At 36.3% G+C, this 15,952-nt stretch overlaps 1 long non-coding RNA gene across 1 annotated transcript in view; it reads left to right on the top strand.

Annotated features, from left to right (window-relative positions):
* Positions 1-9,880: 9,880 nt before the first annotated feature.
* Positions 9,881-15,952, top strand: part of LOC116421257 — a 59,571-nt gene continuing 53,499 nt past the window's right edge. The window contains exons 1-2 of the long non-coding RNA XR_004231562.1: positions 9,881-9,972; positions 11,663-11,732. This is a non-coding gene — a long non-coding RNA (uncharacterized LOC116421257). The remainder of the gene's footprint in view (positions 9,973-11,662; positions 11,733-15,952) is intronic.

The following is a 15,952-nucleotide window of genomic DNA, read 5'->3' as shown; positions in this document are numbered from 1 at the left end:
TTTCTTCTCTGACACGGCTACCATTCTGGTGAAGGACTCATCATCTCATGCCTAGACCATTTCAATAGCTATTTTGTATGGTTTCTTGCCCACAAGTCTCTCCCCATTCCAGGCCACCTTCCACTCAACTGTCAAAAAAAAGTGGGAGGGGAAAAGAGAAGGGGTTGGCTAAATAGAAAGGAAAAGAGAAATAGTAAGTGAAAGGTATAAGATGGTATAAGGGAGAGTCTTTAAAGGGTGAGGATGTTTGAGGCAAGTAGTGCTCATAAGTAAAATACTGGAAAGGAGGGAAAGGGGAAAAGGAAAGAGAAAAGTATAATTTGGGGTTAATAAAATGGCAGGAAATACAAAATTAGTAGTTTTAACTGTAAATGTGAATAGGGTGAACTCTCCCATAAAACATAAGTGGATAGCCAGATTAAAAGCCAAAATCCTATAATATGTTGTTTACAAGAAACACATTTAAAGCAGAGTGATACATACAGAATAAAGGTAAAAGACTGGCGTAGAATTCCCAGCTTTTACGCAAATGCATAAGCATTTCACCTTATGCTTCAGGTAAAATAAAAAGAGCAGGGAATAGCCATCCTGATCTCAGATCAAGCAAAAACAAAAATTGGTCTAATTAAAAGAGATAAGGAAAGAAACTATATCTTGCTAAAGGGTACCATAGATAATGAAGCAATATCAATATTAAACACATAAGCACCAAGTGGTGTAGCATCTAAGTTCCTAAAGGAGAAGTTAAGAGAGTTGCAAGAAGAAATAGACCATAAAACTATAATAGTGGGAGATCTCAACATTGCTCTCTCAGAACTAGATAAATCAAACTACAAAACAAATAAAAAAGAAGTTAAAGGGGTAAATAGAATACTAGAAAAACTAGATATGATAGATCTTTGGAGAAAATTGAATGGAGACAAAAAGGAGTACACTTTCTTCTCAGGAGTTCATGGAACCTATACAAAAAATTGACCACATATTAGGATATAAAGACCTCAAAATCAAATGTAGAAAGGCAGAAATAGTAAATGCATTTTTTCACTGTGCAGTAAAAATTACATTCAATAAAGGACCAGAGGAAAATAGACCAAAAAGAAATTGGAAACTAAATAATCTCAGCCTAAAGAATGAATGGGTGAAACAGCAAATCATAGACAAAATCAATAATTTCATCCAAGAGAATGACAATAATGAGACAACATGCCAAAATTTGTGGGATGAAGCCAAAACGGTAATAAGAGGAAATTTTATATCTCTATATGCTTACTTGCATAAAATAGAGAAAGAGAAGATAAATACATTGGGCTTGCAACTAAAAAAGCTAGAAAAAGAACAAATTAACCCCCCCCCCAATCAAATACCAAACTTGAAATTCTAAAAATAAAAGGAGAGATCAATAAAATTGAAGCAAAAAACTATTCAATTATTAAATAAAACTATGAAAAAACCAACAAAATAGATAAACCTTTAGTTAATTTGATTAGAAAAAGAAAAGAGAAAAATCAAAATTGTTAGTCTCAAAAATGAAAAGGAAGAACTATCCACCAATGAAGAGGAAACTAGAGCAATTATCAGGAGTTACTTTGCCCAATGTCAATAATTTTGACAACCTAAGGGAAATGGAGGAATACCTACAAAAATATAGATTGCCCAGATTAACAGAAGAGGAAACAAATTATTTAAATAGTCCCATTTTAGAAAAAGAAGTAGAACAAGCTATTAATCAACTCTCTAAGAAAAAATCCCCAGGATCAGATGGATTTACATGTGAATTCTACCAAACATTTAAAGAACAATGAACTCCAATACAATATAAACTATTTGAAAAAATAGGAAATGAAGGACTGCTACCAAATTCCTTTTATAACACAGACATAGTACTGATACCTAAATGAGGTAGAATGAAAACAGAGAAAGAAAATTATAGACCAATCTCCCTAATGAATACTGATGCAAAAACTTAAATAAAATATTAACAAAGTGATTACAGATAATCATCCCCAGGATAATACCCCACTACTAAGTAGAATTTATACCAAGAATTCAGGGCTGGTTCAATATTAGGAAAACTATTAGCATAATTGAGTAGCTGAAATATTGGTTATTGAAATAGCCAAATTAACAAAAACCATATGGTTATCTCAATAGATGCAGAAAAAGCATTTGATAAAATCCAACACTCATTCCTATTAAAAACATTAGAGAGAATAGGAATAAATGGACTTTTCCTTAAAATAGTCAGTAGCATCTATTTAAAACTATCAGCAAGCATCATATGTAATGGGGATAAACTGGAACCATTCCCAATAAGATCAGGAGTGAAACAAGGTTGCCCCCTATCACCCTTGCTATTTAGTATTGTATTAGAAATGCTAGCCCTGGCAATAAGAGAAGAAAAGGAGATAAAAGGAATTAGAATAGGTAATGAGGAAACCAAATTATCACTTTTTGCAGATGATATGATGGTATACTTAAAGAACCCCAGAGAATCAACTTAAAAGCTATTAGAAATAATCTACAACTTTAGCAAACATGCAGGATACAAAATAAATCCACAAAAATCATCAAAATTCTTATACATCATTAACAAAATCCAACAGCAAGAGATACAAAGAGAAATTCCATTTAAAATAACTGTTGATAATATAAAATATTTGGGAATTTATATGCCAAGGGAAAGTCAGGAACTATATAAGCAAAAGTACAAAAAACTTTCTACACAAATAAAGTTAGATCTAAACAGTTGGAAAAATATCAAGTGCTTGTGTATAAGTTGAGCAAATATAATAAAGTTGACAATACTCCCTAAACTAATCTATTTATTTAGTGCTATACCAATCAAACTCCTAAGAAACTATTTTAATGACCTAGAAAAAATAACAACAAAATTCATCTGGAAGAAATTTCAAAGGAATTAATGAAGAGAAAAGCAAATGAAGGTGGCCTAGCTGTACCAGATCTAAAACTATATTATAAAGCAGCAGTCATCAAAACCATTTGGTACTGACTAAGAAATATTGTATTTGAGTAGTGGAACAAGTTAGGCTTACAGAACAAAATAGCCAATGACTATAACAATCTAGTATTTGACAAACCCAAAGGCCCCACCTTTTGGGATAAAAATTCACTATTTGACAAAAAGTGCTGGGAAAATTGGAAACTAGCATGGCAGAAAGTAGGCATAGACCCACACCTAATACTATATATCAAGATAAAGTTGAAATGGGTTCATGATCTAGACATAAAGAATGATAGCTACTATAAACAAATTAGAAGAACATAGGATAGTTTACCTCTCAGATATGTGGAGGAGGAAGGAATTTGTGACCAAAGAAGAATTAGAGATCATTATTGATCATAAAATAGATATTTTTGACTATATTTAGTTAAAAAGTTTTTGTACAAACAAAATTAATTAGACAAGATTAGAAGGGAAGCAATAGAATGGGGAAACATTTTTCCATCCAAAAGATCTGATAAAGGCCTCATTTCTAAAATATATAGAGAATTGACTCAAATTAATAATAATTCAAGCCATTTTCTATTTAATAAATGGTCAAAGGATATGAATAGACAATTTTCAGATGAAGAAATTAAAACTATTTGCGGTCATATGAAAAGGTGCTCCAAATCACTATTGATCAGAGAAATGAAAATTAAGATAACTCTGAGATACCATTACACACCTGTCAGATTGGCTAAGATGACAGGAAAATATAATGATTAATGTTGGAGGGAATGTGGGAAAACTGGGACACTGATACATTATTGGTGGAACTGTGAATGGATCCAACCATTCTGGAGAGCAGTTTGGAACTATGCTCAAAAAGTTATCAAACTGTGCATACCCTTTGATCTAGCAGTGTTTCTTCTGGGCTTATATCCCAAAGAGATCCTAAAGGAGGGAAAGGAACCCACATGTGCAAAAATGTTTGTGGCAGCCCTTTTGTAGTGGCAAGAAACTGGAAACTGAATGGATGCCTATCAATTGTAGAATGGCTGAATAAATTATGCTATATGAATGCTATGGAATACAGATGTTCTATAAGAAATGACCAGCAGGATGATTTCAGAGAGGCTTGGAGAGACTTACATGAACTGATACTGAATGAAATGAGCAGAACCAGGAGATCATTGTACATGGCAACAATAAGACTATATCTCGATCAATTCTGATGGACTTGGCTTTCTTCAACAATGAGATGATTCAAACCAGTTCTACTTGTGCAGTGATGAATAGAATCATCTATACTCAGAGAGAACCGTGGGAATAGAGTGTGGAACACAACATAGCATTCTCACTCTCTCTGTTGTTATTTGCTTGCATTTTGTTTTCTTTCTCAGTTTTTCTTTTTCTTTCTTCTTGATCTGATTTTTCTTGTGCAACAAGTTAACTGTATAAATATGTATACATCTATTGGATCTAACATGTATTTCAACATATTTAACATGTATTGAATCCCCTGCCAGCTAGGGGAGAGGGTGGGGATAAGAAGGGGAAAATTTGGAACAAAAGGTTATACAAGGGTCAATGTTGGAAAAATTACCCATGCATATATTTTGTAAATAAAAAACTTTAATAAAAAATAAGTTAGCTATTATTAAGAGTCACCTTTGACACATGCTGACTGTGTGACCCTGGGTGAGTCACTTAACTCAATTTAGTGTTCTGGTTAATTCTTTAAGATTATAAATTGCAGGAAAGCTGCTGACCTGCTTTGGTACAAGGAGTTGGGAGTTCTCTATAATAATGTAATTTCAAATCTAGTCTGTATCCTAATATCTATCTAAAAATAGATGGATAGATAGAAAATTAGGATGATTGTTGGATTTGTTTTTCAGTCATGTTTGACTCTTCATGACCAAATTTTGCAAGATAATAAGTGGTTTGTCATTTGCTTCTCCAGCTCATTTTACAGATGAGGAAACTGAGGCAAACGGGATTAGTGACTTGCCCAGGATCACACAACTAGTTTGCATCTGAGGCTAGATTTGAACCCATGAACATGAATCTTCCTGATTCCAAACCTGGCACAGTACTCTTGCTTCCCTGGGGTGATTATTAGGCTCAAATAAAATAACATAGGTTAAGTGTTTCACAAACTTTAAGGTGCTATATACTTGCTTGTCATTGCTACTTTCCAAGACAAAGGAATAAACTTCTCAAAACTCTGGTTCATTTGAGAAAGATGAATCAAGGAAGATGAAACTCCAGGGTTACTCTTCCTCACAGCTTTTATCAGATGCCAAGACACAGAGAACTCAGCTAAAAGCCCCTTTCTACTGTCCCTTCTAAGCTGTCTTTGATTCATTGTCAATATTCATTATCCAAGTCCCTCGAGCTTGGGTGTTAGGTAAATGGAAAATGTATTTTTGCCATTGGGAGGCTTCAAATTCATTTGTTCATTCATCGATTTAAACAATGAGCAGCAGAATAAAAACTGCTCAGGTATATAATGCCTCATTCAGAAGTGGCTCCTGAAGACACCAGCCAATTTTCCCCAGCCCAAGTACCACATAAGCCTATCATTGCTTTGTAAAGTCAGACACAATGCTGGAAAGGCCGCCTGCTGATTCTTAAAGTCCCAGAGGCTGGCACAGGGGACTGCCATGCTCCAGTGACCCCAAACACAGGGTTCAGTAAAATCCTGTGAATAGCTGAATCCAGATAATTTAATGAAATGATTCTTGCATGTAGCAGCTAGGAATATCTTTCTTTTCTTTTTTCAGGGTAAGATTTGTTTCAATGTTTGGAAAAGTTAGAGTTTTCAATAAAAGAGGCTCAGATCTCTATTGCTTTTTGTTTCCCTAAGGTTCAAACTATATATGTCTGTAAGATTCCAAGCATGCCAGAATTCCTAGAACTGGAAGAGAACTTGGGGATCAACTAGTGCAAACCCCACTTCCTCATCATTTTAAAGATTTTGGGCATTTCTGTCCCTTTTCACCTCAACCTTTTTCAGAAAAAGAAAATAGTCAAGCAAATCAAATGAGACAAAGACCACATACGACAACATACCCATCAAATTATATTTATGGTCTCTCTTTTCTCCCAAACAAGGAGGAAAGTAGTTTCCTCATTTCTTCTCCAGAGCTAAACTTATTCTAGTTATCTATTCATTCATTTTTTTTTAAAATTACCAAGTTATCTCTTCGAATACACCACTTTGGGACTTCTCTGATTGCCTTCTCCACTATGACCCAGGAAGTTCATTATTAGGATACCCCTATCATCCTGTAAGATCTCCTCAACTTTGGGGCTTCACTTTATCCCTATCCTCTGCCTCTCTGGTTAGATGGTGGGCCATGAACTCCAATCTCTATTTAAGGAGAGAGTTCAGTTCAGATATGTCTTCTTTTCTCACCTGTCTACACTATTTTGGAACATCTCTGATTGACTTCTCTACCATGTCCCTATGTTGGATGTCTTTCACTGACTTTCCTTTCAGATTTCAACTTCCTTTCTGTTATTTCCTTCCATTAAATTGTAAGCTCCTTGAGGTCAGAACTGTCCCTTCCCTCTTCCTTCCTTCCCCCTCCTCTTCCTTTTCTGTCTTTCTCTTCCTTTCTCCTTCCTTCCCTCCCTTTTCTTCTGTCTTTCTATTCTCTCTCTCTCTCTCTCTCTCTCTCTCTTTGTCTCTCTTTGTCTCTGTCTCTCTTTTTCTCTCTCTGTCTTGGTCGGTCTCTCTCTCTCTCTCTCTCTCTCTCTCTCTCTCCTATATTTATACTTTTAGCATTTAGTACAGTGCCTGACACTTAATAAGCATTTAATAAATATTGATTGATCTAGTGTTTAGCTTTCTTTTGTTAATTTTTTCATTTACATGATTATCATCAACATTATATGTGCTGGGATTTTTGGGTCTTGTTTGCTTCATTATGCATCAATTTATACAAGTCTTTCCACAACAAATGACACATTATACCAAAGAAACACTTGAGACTCTGTGAAGAGTCCTGCCCAAGGTCATACTGCAAAGTTTGAACTAGAACCTAGAATGAAGAAGTCTTGCCACAAATTCCCTCAAAATAGAGAGCATTCTAGAACACCACTCTGGAGAATGAGGACTTTTGCTTATTATTATTATGTTTATCATTACTCTAGATATTTCTAGAATTAGCTTACAAAGCACTTAATATACATGAGTTTATTTGAGCTCCTGCAATAACTCTGTCAGGGAGGTAATATATGGGTTATTATTTCCATTTGCTGACAGAAGAATTAAAAGTCCAATTGATGAAGTGATTTGACCAAAGCCATATTACTACAGAATAGCAAAACCAGCACTAAACCTAGATTTTCTGATTTTAAATCTAGTGGGCTTTCCTTTATAACCAGTTGTTTCCACTGAACAGCCAGATGCAACTGATCTGACCTTTCTTGATGGCGTATAAGCTACTGGCTGAACTCTTGCAATTCCTATCTGTACCTAAGGTCATTTTTGTTTATTATTTTATATTTTACTATCTTATGATCTTTACTTGTTTCATATATGTGAATCTTCCCTTTCCAGCAAGAAAGCTCTTTGAGGATGGAAATAAAATTATATAACTTATGTGTACCTTGCAGAACTCCCAGAATGGAGCTAAACACATGGCAGGTACTCAATGAACATAATTTAATCTGACCTGAACTATTGCTGAACCCAATGTCCTCATGATGCTTCTGCTGCTCCCTAATAAGATCTGCTTTCAGAACTTTCATTGACATGGTATAAATGACTGATAACAGCTTTCTCCTAGAAGAATTTACATTTTAACAGAGATCAAAAAATTGATGAAAGCATAACTCTTTGATGATAAAAATTTCAGTGAACAGACTTTGGGGGCATTGAGGTAATTCTATTGCCTATGAAATCATGAAAAACACACCATTACACTTTGACGCTGGGTCCACCAGGGCCACCCCTGTAACTTTCTTTTCCTTGTAGACTCAACTGAGAGTTCAAAATCCTATCCATCAGGCAGGTACATCTACCTGGACATCAACATTGCAACACATCCCCCCATATCTTGATATTGTTCTTTGGGGATTAACAATAGGGCACTTTACGCATGTACTCTTGTGACTCAAAGTGCAGGGAATAGAGTGCACTAGTCTCTAATCTGCCCCAAGACCCATCCTTTTCATGTTTCCAATCCTTCTATAGAACCATATAGGACCATGAAAAACATTCTAAGAACATGACACTGATTCAAACCCCTTCACCCATAGTATAATGCAGTTTTATTACTTGCACATGAATATTAATTTGCAATTCATTTTGTTTCTATACTTTCAACTTCCACTCATGAGCCACTCTGAATCACAAACACCCAGATATCAGCTTCCACATCATTTCTTATCAATTACTACTGTCAGGTAAACAATGTACGCTCCATTATAAGTCCAAGGATTTTGAGGGAAATGGGCAGGATGGGGTAGAATTATTAATTATGGACAGTTATATTCCCTTTTTGTCTTACACACATAGTTTTCTTTCAAGTTAAGCATAGTCTAGAATCTACAATATCATAAAAGGTGGTCATTCATTCATAACACAGCTCTGTTTATAGTCTAACTGTAAGAGTATTCCACAATCATACCCTCTGAGGACCAGTTTCACCATTTCTAATGGGAAATTCATTCATTTATACATCCATTCAATTATTATATATTATATTTCTACTACATGCAGAGGTAAGGAGTCTTGGGCAGCTCTGGGCTCTGAGTATCTAGACTAATTCACGGGATAGCTGTATGATAATGGTCTTATGAACAATTTGTACAACCACCTGTGTTTCAAAGCCTATTTAGAGTTAACATGCACTCTTGTCTTTTACAGAATTCATTATAGATTTCCCCTCTCCCCCTGCCATTAAAAATAAAACAAGGGGCAGTTAGATGACACAGTGGATAAAGCATCATTCCTGGAGTCAGGAGGACCTCAGGCACTTAACCTTTACTAGCTGTGTGGCCCTAGGTAAGTCACTTAACCCAAATTGCCTTGCCAAACAAACAAACAATAAAAAAACAAAACAAAACAAAAACAAAAAAACAAACTCAAAAAAAAAATCCCAAACCCACTCTTTGGAGTCTGAGAACCTAAGTTTGTTTCTTTTCTCTGCACTTAGTTGCTATTAAATTTTCAAAAAAACAAATTTAGGTTTTATGTGGGGACATTTTCCTTTAAAATTAGAATGATGATAGGCTATATTTATATAGCACTTTAAATTCTATTTTGCTCATTGCAAATATTATCTCATTTTATCCTAATGATAACCCTAGCAGGCAGATGCCCTCTTTTACAGATGAGGAACCTGTGATAGACAGAAGCTAAGTTGTCTAAGGTCATTCAACTAATTAGTATCTGAGGTTGAATGTGACCATTTTTTTCTTACTCCAGGTCTAGTTCTCTATCTGTTGCACTGCCTAATAAACTAACTGGAGTGTTCATGGAGGATTAGCTCCTTTGGCTCAGGGCTGCTCATCCATCCCAAGTGTTCACATGTGCAACAACCACATCCTGGTAAAACTGTCTTCTCAGATAGATTGAGGGTGACTGACAGACTTCAAACATTTCAGTGAGTTAGGGAGATGATTATTGTAAGCATGTGAAGATTTTCCTTGTTGGAATTAGCAAATGAGAACAACTTGTTCCAATGGTCATGAAGCAGAGTCTGAAGCACTTGGAGCTTCTTCAGACATTAAAGCTGCCAAGGACATTCTCTGCATCTTATGCCATCTCCAGTCACTGGGAATTTTGTCTTGCTATTGGACTTCCATGATTCAGGAAAAATGAGTATTATGACTTTGCATCATTCTTTGATCTCACTTAAATCCTTTTCATTTGCAAGTCAATAAATCACCTTTGATGCCATTGATCCTCTAGGAAAATGAAGAACAACCTATTAACCAAGAGAAAGTGGAATGAAAGTGGAGCGCCATTATTAGATTTTTTCAGCAGAGGCTGAGTGACCATTTGCCTGGTGGGTATTCCTTTTTTGAGGGGTATTAAAGTTTGGATCAAACTGGATGTTTACTGAAGTCCTTTTCAGTTCCTGTCAATCATTTAACTCCTCTGGGCTTTAGCTTCTGTGAAATGACAATGATAGGATTGGCTCTCCCTTGCTGTCAGGGCTTCTGAGTGTACAGAGGAGCAGCCTATTGTAGGATAAAGAGCACTGGATCTAAGGATCTGGACTTTAATCTTGGTTTCAGAGTTAGTAGAATAACTATTAGTAATAAGTGGCAACTGTCAAATCTGATCCACTAATTAATATGTATGTACAAGAAGAAAAATTATACACAGACTATGAGGATTGAGTCAGTTAATGTTTTGAGAGATCCTCTTTTTTTTTTTTCCAAGAGAACTTGATTTAAGTTTCCTTATGTGAAAAAGAAAGGTGATAGATTATTTGATCTAAAGTCTCTGCAACCTCTGAATTCTGTGATTCTATATGAGATAAATTATGTAAAGCTTTATTTAAATGTGGACTGTTATTATCTTTAGCTATACCACAGTGGGATTGGAGAGAGCTAGATGGTAGAATACTAGACTTACGGTCAAGAAGGCTTAAATTGAAATCTGGCAGTGTGATCCTGGGCAAATCACTTAATTTAAGTCTCTCCAAATGTATAATAGGGATAATAATTGTTTCTATCTCATGAGGTTATTATAAGAATTAAATATTTGTATAACACTCCACTAGCACATAGTAGATGCCATATGATGCTTAGTTTTTTCCACTAAAGAGATCACCTAAAGTGGTCTCCAAGTTTAAAGTTAAAGTTTAAAAAATCTTTTAATATCTAGAATTATTTTTCCTCTCCCCCAAACCTCACTGGTGAGGACAAATTTTTTTGATAAACCAAATTTTGACAAAACCAAAATTTTTATGATAAATAAGCATAGTCAAGTAAAAGAAATTTCCATATTAGCTACATCTAAAAGGGTATTTTTTCCTGCATATTAGTTTATTGTCTCTCTATCAGGAGGGGATAGCATTCTTCATTATCAGTTTTTTGGAAATATGACTGATTATAGATTTCTTAAGTCTTTCAAAGTTTTCATTTTTCAATATTGATATTGTGGTCATTCAATAAGTATTATTAGGCACCTACAATGTGCTAAACACTATCTATACAAAGAAATAAAAGACATTTCCTCTTCTCAATGAGTTCATATCTAATGGAGGATTACAATATTTATATTCATAGATAATACATGTGTATGTGGCTGTATATATTGGAGCAGCTAGGTGGCACAATAGAGTTGCTGAGCTTAGAGTCAAGAAGACATGAGTTCAAATATAGCCTCAAACCTTACCTTTAGTTTAGTTTCCTAATTTGTCAAATGAGTTGGAAAAGGAAATTGCAAATCATACCAGTACCTTTCTAAGAAAACCCCAATTCATGAAGAGGTCAGATATGAGTGAAAAATGACTGAATAACAACACATATGTATTATATATACATACATATAAAATAAATTGTTCTTCTTGTTCTGCTTTATAAATTTGATCTAGAAAATACCAGTATCTAATAGTTTGATGAGAAGTCATTTCAATCAACCTACATCTTCATAAATAACATTGTCCTTCCTAGGCTTCCATGTTGTGAATAATGGTGAGGCATTTTGAGAAACATAGTCTCTTTTTCCCCTTCCTTTTCAACCAGGAAGAAGATGGAGGAAATATCTTGAGTTGGTGATAAGGAAATTGCAAAAAAAGTCTGGAACTAGAAGTAGGTAAGCCCCAAATATTGGAGAATACACCTAGCTGAAATGAGAAAGGCATAGTAGAGTTTGTTTTGTGTTCTATATTCTTCATTCCTTCTTCTATAGTATCAGATACTGCTTTTTAACACAATACTTGCTTCTCTATTAAGTTACTTCTTGCCCTATAGCTCTCATTGCTGATGTTTTGGAAGTCTAATTATTTTTACATGAATTAGTTTGTTCCTATTGTCTGCAACTTGGATTTAAATGTGGACAGGAGGGGAAGCTTTAATATGTTGCTTTTTCACAGGAAATTTTAGCTTGTAACTGGGAAGAGATTCCCTGGGGACATTTTGTGAACTGTATAATTCTGTTATTATTTCATAGTCCTTTAAACTCTCAAAAAGTTGGGTCAGAATTTTCCCTATGACTAAAAAAGTTGGGACTTCCATTATTGTTTTAAATTCCAGTAGAATTCACTAGAACACTCAGGCCCCTGGACCATTGCCATTTCTTCAGCCAGGGTTAGGGATGAGGGGATGTTCACATTTCCTCTTCTGTAGAATGAAAATCTATGCCCTTCTTCTGTCCCCCCAGCCTAAATTATCTATACTATGATAGAAGAGAAGAATAGTGGAATCTAAGGAGGAGTGAGGTGAACATAGACAGCTCATCACCACAATGACATCTAGAATCAAGTCAAAAAAACCCCTAAATTCGCTTGCTATGTGCCTAGAACTATATAAAACTCTGGGATACAAAGAAAACAAAATATAGTCCCTGCTGTCAAGATCTCATGGTCTAGTGGGGAAAAGAATGAAGAAACACTTACATATAAACCAAATGTTATAAGGAACTCTAAATCTGCAAGAATTGGGTCCTAACTAAGAAAATATAGTTGATAAGTTCATGTGGTATACAGCTTTATGGACAGATAAGCAGAGCTTCCCAAGGAAGCCCTACTCTCTCAATTACTCTGATTTGATAATTCTAAATCTTATTTTAGGGTCTAAACCCCAAAGCCTAAATTAGTATGTAATCTCTCCCATATGGCTATGGGAAGCCAGGATAGGAGCTGTAAGGGAGAAAGCCAATGAAACACACAATAACCATTCAATATACATTTGAGCTCCCAGAAGCACTTTAAAATTTTTTGTGCCAACCTTGGAACTCAACTAAACAACACAATTTTCCTCCTCCCCCATGACTATGTATATTTATTATAGATTTTTTCTTTTTTAATGACGGGAGTGTATGGGAGGAAGAGAAAAGAAATGTTTGTTCATTGAAAAAAATTAAATTAAAAAAAGAAAATAACCAAATAAGATGGGGAGAGGAACGGCTTGAATGTTATGGGATGGGAAACAACAAGAGCCCACTGCTGTTTATTTATAAAACGTGGTGCTGAGAGGCCAGGCTGCTTCTACCTTTGGGCACACACCAGAAGCCTGATGACTCTCTGGCCTGGGGGCAAGAGGCGTCATGTTCCTGCCCCATGAGGGTTGGGGATGTTGACACAGGACTGTGATTTTGACCAGAGCCTCCACTTCAGAGGAGCTGAAACACACGCCCCCAAGTCCATGGTTCTTTGTGTTTCTGTCTGCCTCACGCAGATTGGTATTTCCACCCCCAAAGCTCCTCGTTGGAACCATTTGGCAGACAGCATTTGGCCCCGCTGTGGCAGTGCGTCTAACAAGCTTGTCCTGCTGATTGATTAAAGCTGATGGGCAACTGGAGTCTGGAGATTGGAAACTGCTTGGTTGTGATTGTCATGACAATTGAGCTGCCCTCTAATGAACTGAGCTTGATTACAGTCCAACCTGGCATGTGCCTCCTGTTGCCCCAGTTTGGGGATGAGTCTGTTTAGCTTAAAGGTTTGGAAAGGACTGCATCTTCCCAGGCATGTCTAGGTGATTGGGCCAAGAATTATTCTCCCAAGCAGTCATTCCTCTCATTTTTTTTTTCCTTTGGGGCTGGGGGTAGAACCTGACTCCACAGAACCCTATGAGGAAGAAGCCAAAAGAAGTTGCATGCTAGGAAAAATGTAGAGGAGATGGTTTTATTGATTCTAAATATCTAGGGCTGGACTTTCCAAACTCCAGAACAAATAGCATGCATCTGGCAGGCTGACTCTCCAGATGATGTCATCTGTCTTCAATCACATCCTGTTACCCTTTGCTAAGAAAGATGCTGCCGAACATGGAAGGACATAGAGCCTGGAATCAGATTATTTGGGTTTAAATCCTGGCTTTTTGATTCAATACCTAAGTGACCTTGGATAAGTGATTTTACTTGTCTGGAGCTCATTTTCCTCATCTGTAAAATTCATGGTCTCAGACTAGTGATGTTTAGGAGTTCCTTTTTAGCTTTAAATATGTTTGTGATTTGCTTACTACCTCCAACTTTTTTGTCACAGTTCTAGCCCAGCTCTATAAATAGCAACTATAGTCCAAACAAAGAATTTTTTTTTTTTTTTTACCTAAACAGAGTGTGAAAAGGATGTTGGCCCTTTTAGCTCTACATAGCCCCAGAGAGTCTGCTTTCAGCAGTTACCCTTAACCTTTCTCTTGGCAAAGGTGTATACTCATATGTAACCTCATTTCAGGGTTCATCATTGCCTCTTCCCTGTGATTAGTTCCTCTTCTAAAGGAAAATCCATGAAAAGCTCTTGGCCGATCCAGAAGCTGGTTTCACTGTCAAACTCACCCAATGTAATGTTTGTTAGTTTCTTGTGTTAACCCTCAAATCTGCCTATCACAGGTTTGTTAAAATACTTAGAACAGGAGACTACTTAGTATGGAAGGATTTGATTTGTTCCACTTGACTCCAGATAGGGACTAGATAGGGAGACAACTTCTGAATAAATAGAATTTCCTAATTAGAAACTTCCTCAAATAGCTCAAGCAATCAATAAGCATTTATGAATGCCTACTGTGCTCCAAGTACTGTGATAGGGAGACAAAGACAAATATGAAATTGTGCCAGCTCTCAAAGAACTTACACGGAATTGGGATGTTTCTGTGTGGAAATGTACCTATACAGACATATACATAATTAATACAAGTTAATGTTTTTTTTGGGGGGGTGGGTGAGTAGACAGGGAATAGCAGGTGGAGAAGAGTAGATCTAGAAGAACCTCACGGAAGATGTAACTGAGCCAGGCTTGGAAAGAGAATAGAGATTCCAACAGGGGTGGAAGGCAAGGAAGGAAAGTATTCTAGGCATGCAGGATGCTTAGACAAAGACATAAAGTCAACAGCTAGTCTGTTGTTGTTGTTCTTTACTGAAAACAAAAAAGCCAGTCTGGTTGAACTGAAAAATGCACAAAGACACATAATATATGGTAAATGCAGAAAAATAGGTTGGAGATTTTTAAAAGAAGAGTTTGCTTCATACAGTTATATTACTTGAGAATGATGTATATACGGATCCAGAACATCCTTCTCTGCAAAATTCTCTTAGCTTCTGAAGATGTGAATAAGTGCTGTCCCACTATTCTGACCTTGGCACTCATTGTGAGGCACTGGAGTTTATGGCTCACCTTTATAGGAAGAGTATGGGACATTTCAAGTATCCTGTTACCCAAATATCTTTATCTGCTTACTGATGAATGAATTCTTTCAAAAGAAGAGAAAGCCCTTTTTTTTCTTCCACAATTAGAGATAAGGATAAAACTACACATATCTATCCTCTCTCTCTCTCTCTCTCTCTCTCTCTCTCTCTCTCTCTCTCTCTCTCTCCCTAGCTACCTTTCTTTTTCTATTTATCTATCATCTATCCATCTTTCTCTCTACATTTATGCCAATCTAAAATCTCTGTTTTGCTACTCTGGGAGAAGAAACACAGCTATTTAAACTGGTTCACAGTAAATTGACAGTAACTGATACCAGAGCCCAGATTTTGCTAGGATTACAACAGGAGGAGAATGATGTGAAAGGGGTGGGGGTGGGTGAGGAAAGGGAAAGCAGCTTCGTACCTGCTAACTAAATCCATTCCACTTTTTAGTCTGGAGGGGGTGCTCAGAGCCTGACAAATACATCTCTATTCTGTGTTAGGAAGCCTACAGTGGAAGCCCCTTCGGAAGGGGGTTCCCTGTGGTGAGATTGACATCTGCCTTGATAGCTAAACATGCCCTGTTGGACTACTTAGGAGGAAGGGGAGGAGAGGGTGTGTGCTGCCCCATGGTTTCTGTGAGTGTATGTGATAATGAGCCATGTTATAACAGGGTCCTCGTGGAACAGCATCACAGG

This window comes from Sarcophilus harrisii, chromosome 1, assembly GCF_902635505.1.
Source record: "Sarcophilus harrisii chromosome 1, mSarHar1.11, whole genome shotgun sequence".
NCBI lineage: Eukaryota > Metazoa > Chordata > Mammalia > Dasyuromorphia > Dasyuridae > Sarcophilus > Sarcophilus harrisii.
This window is presented reverse-complemented; position numbering and strand designations above follow the sequence as displayed.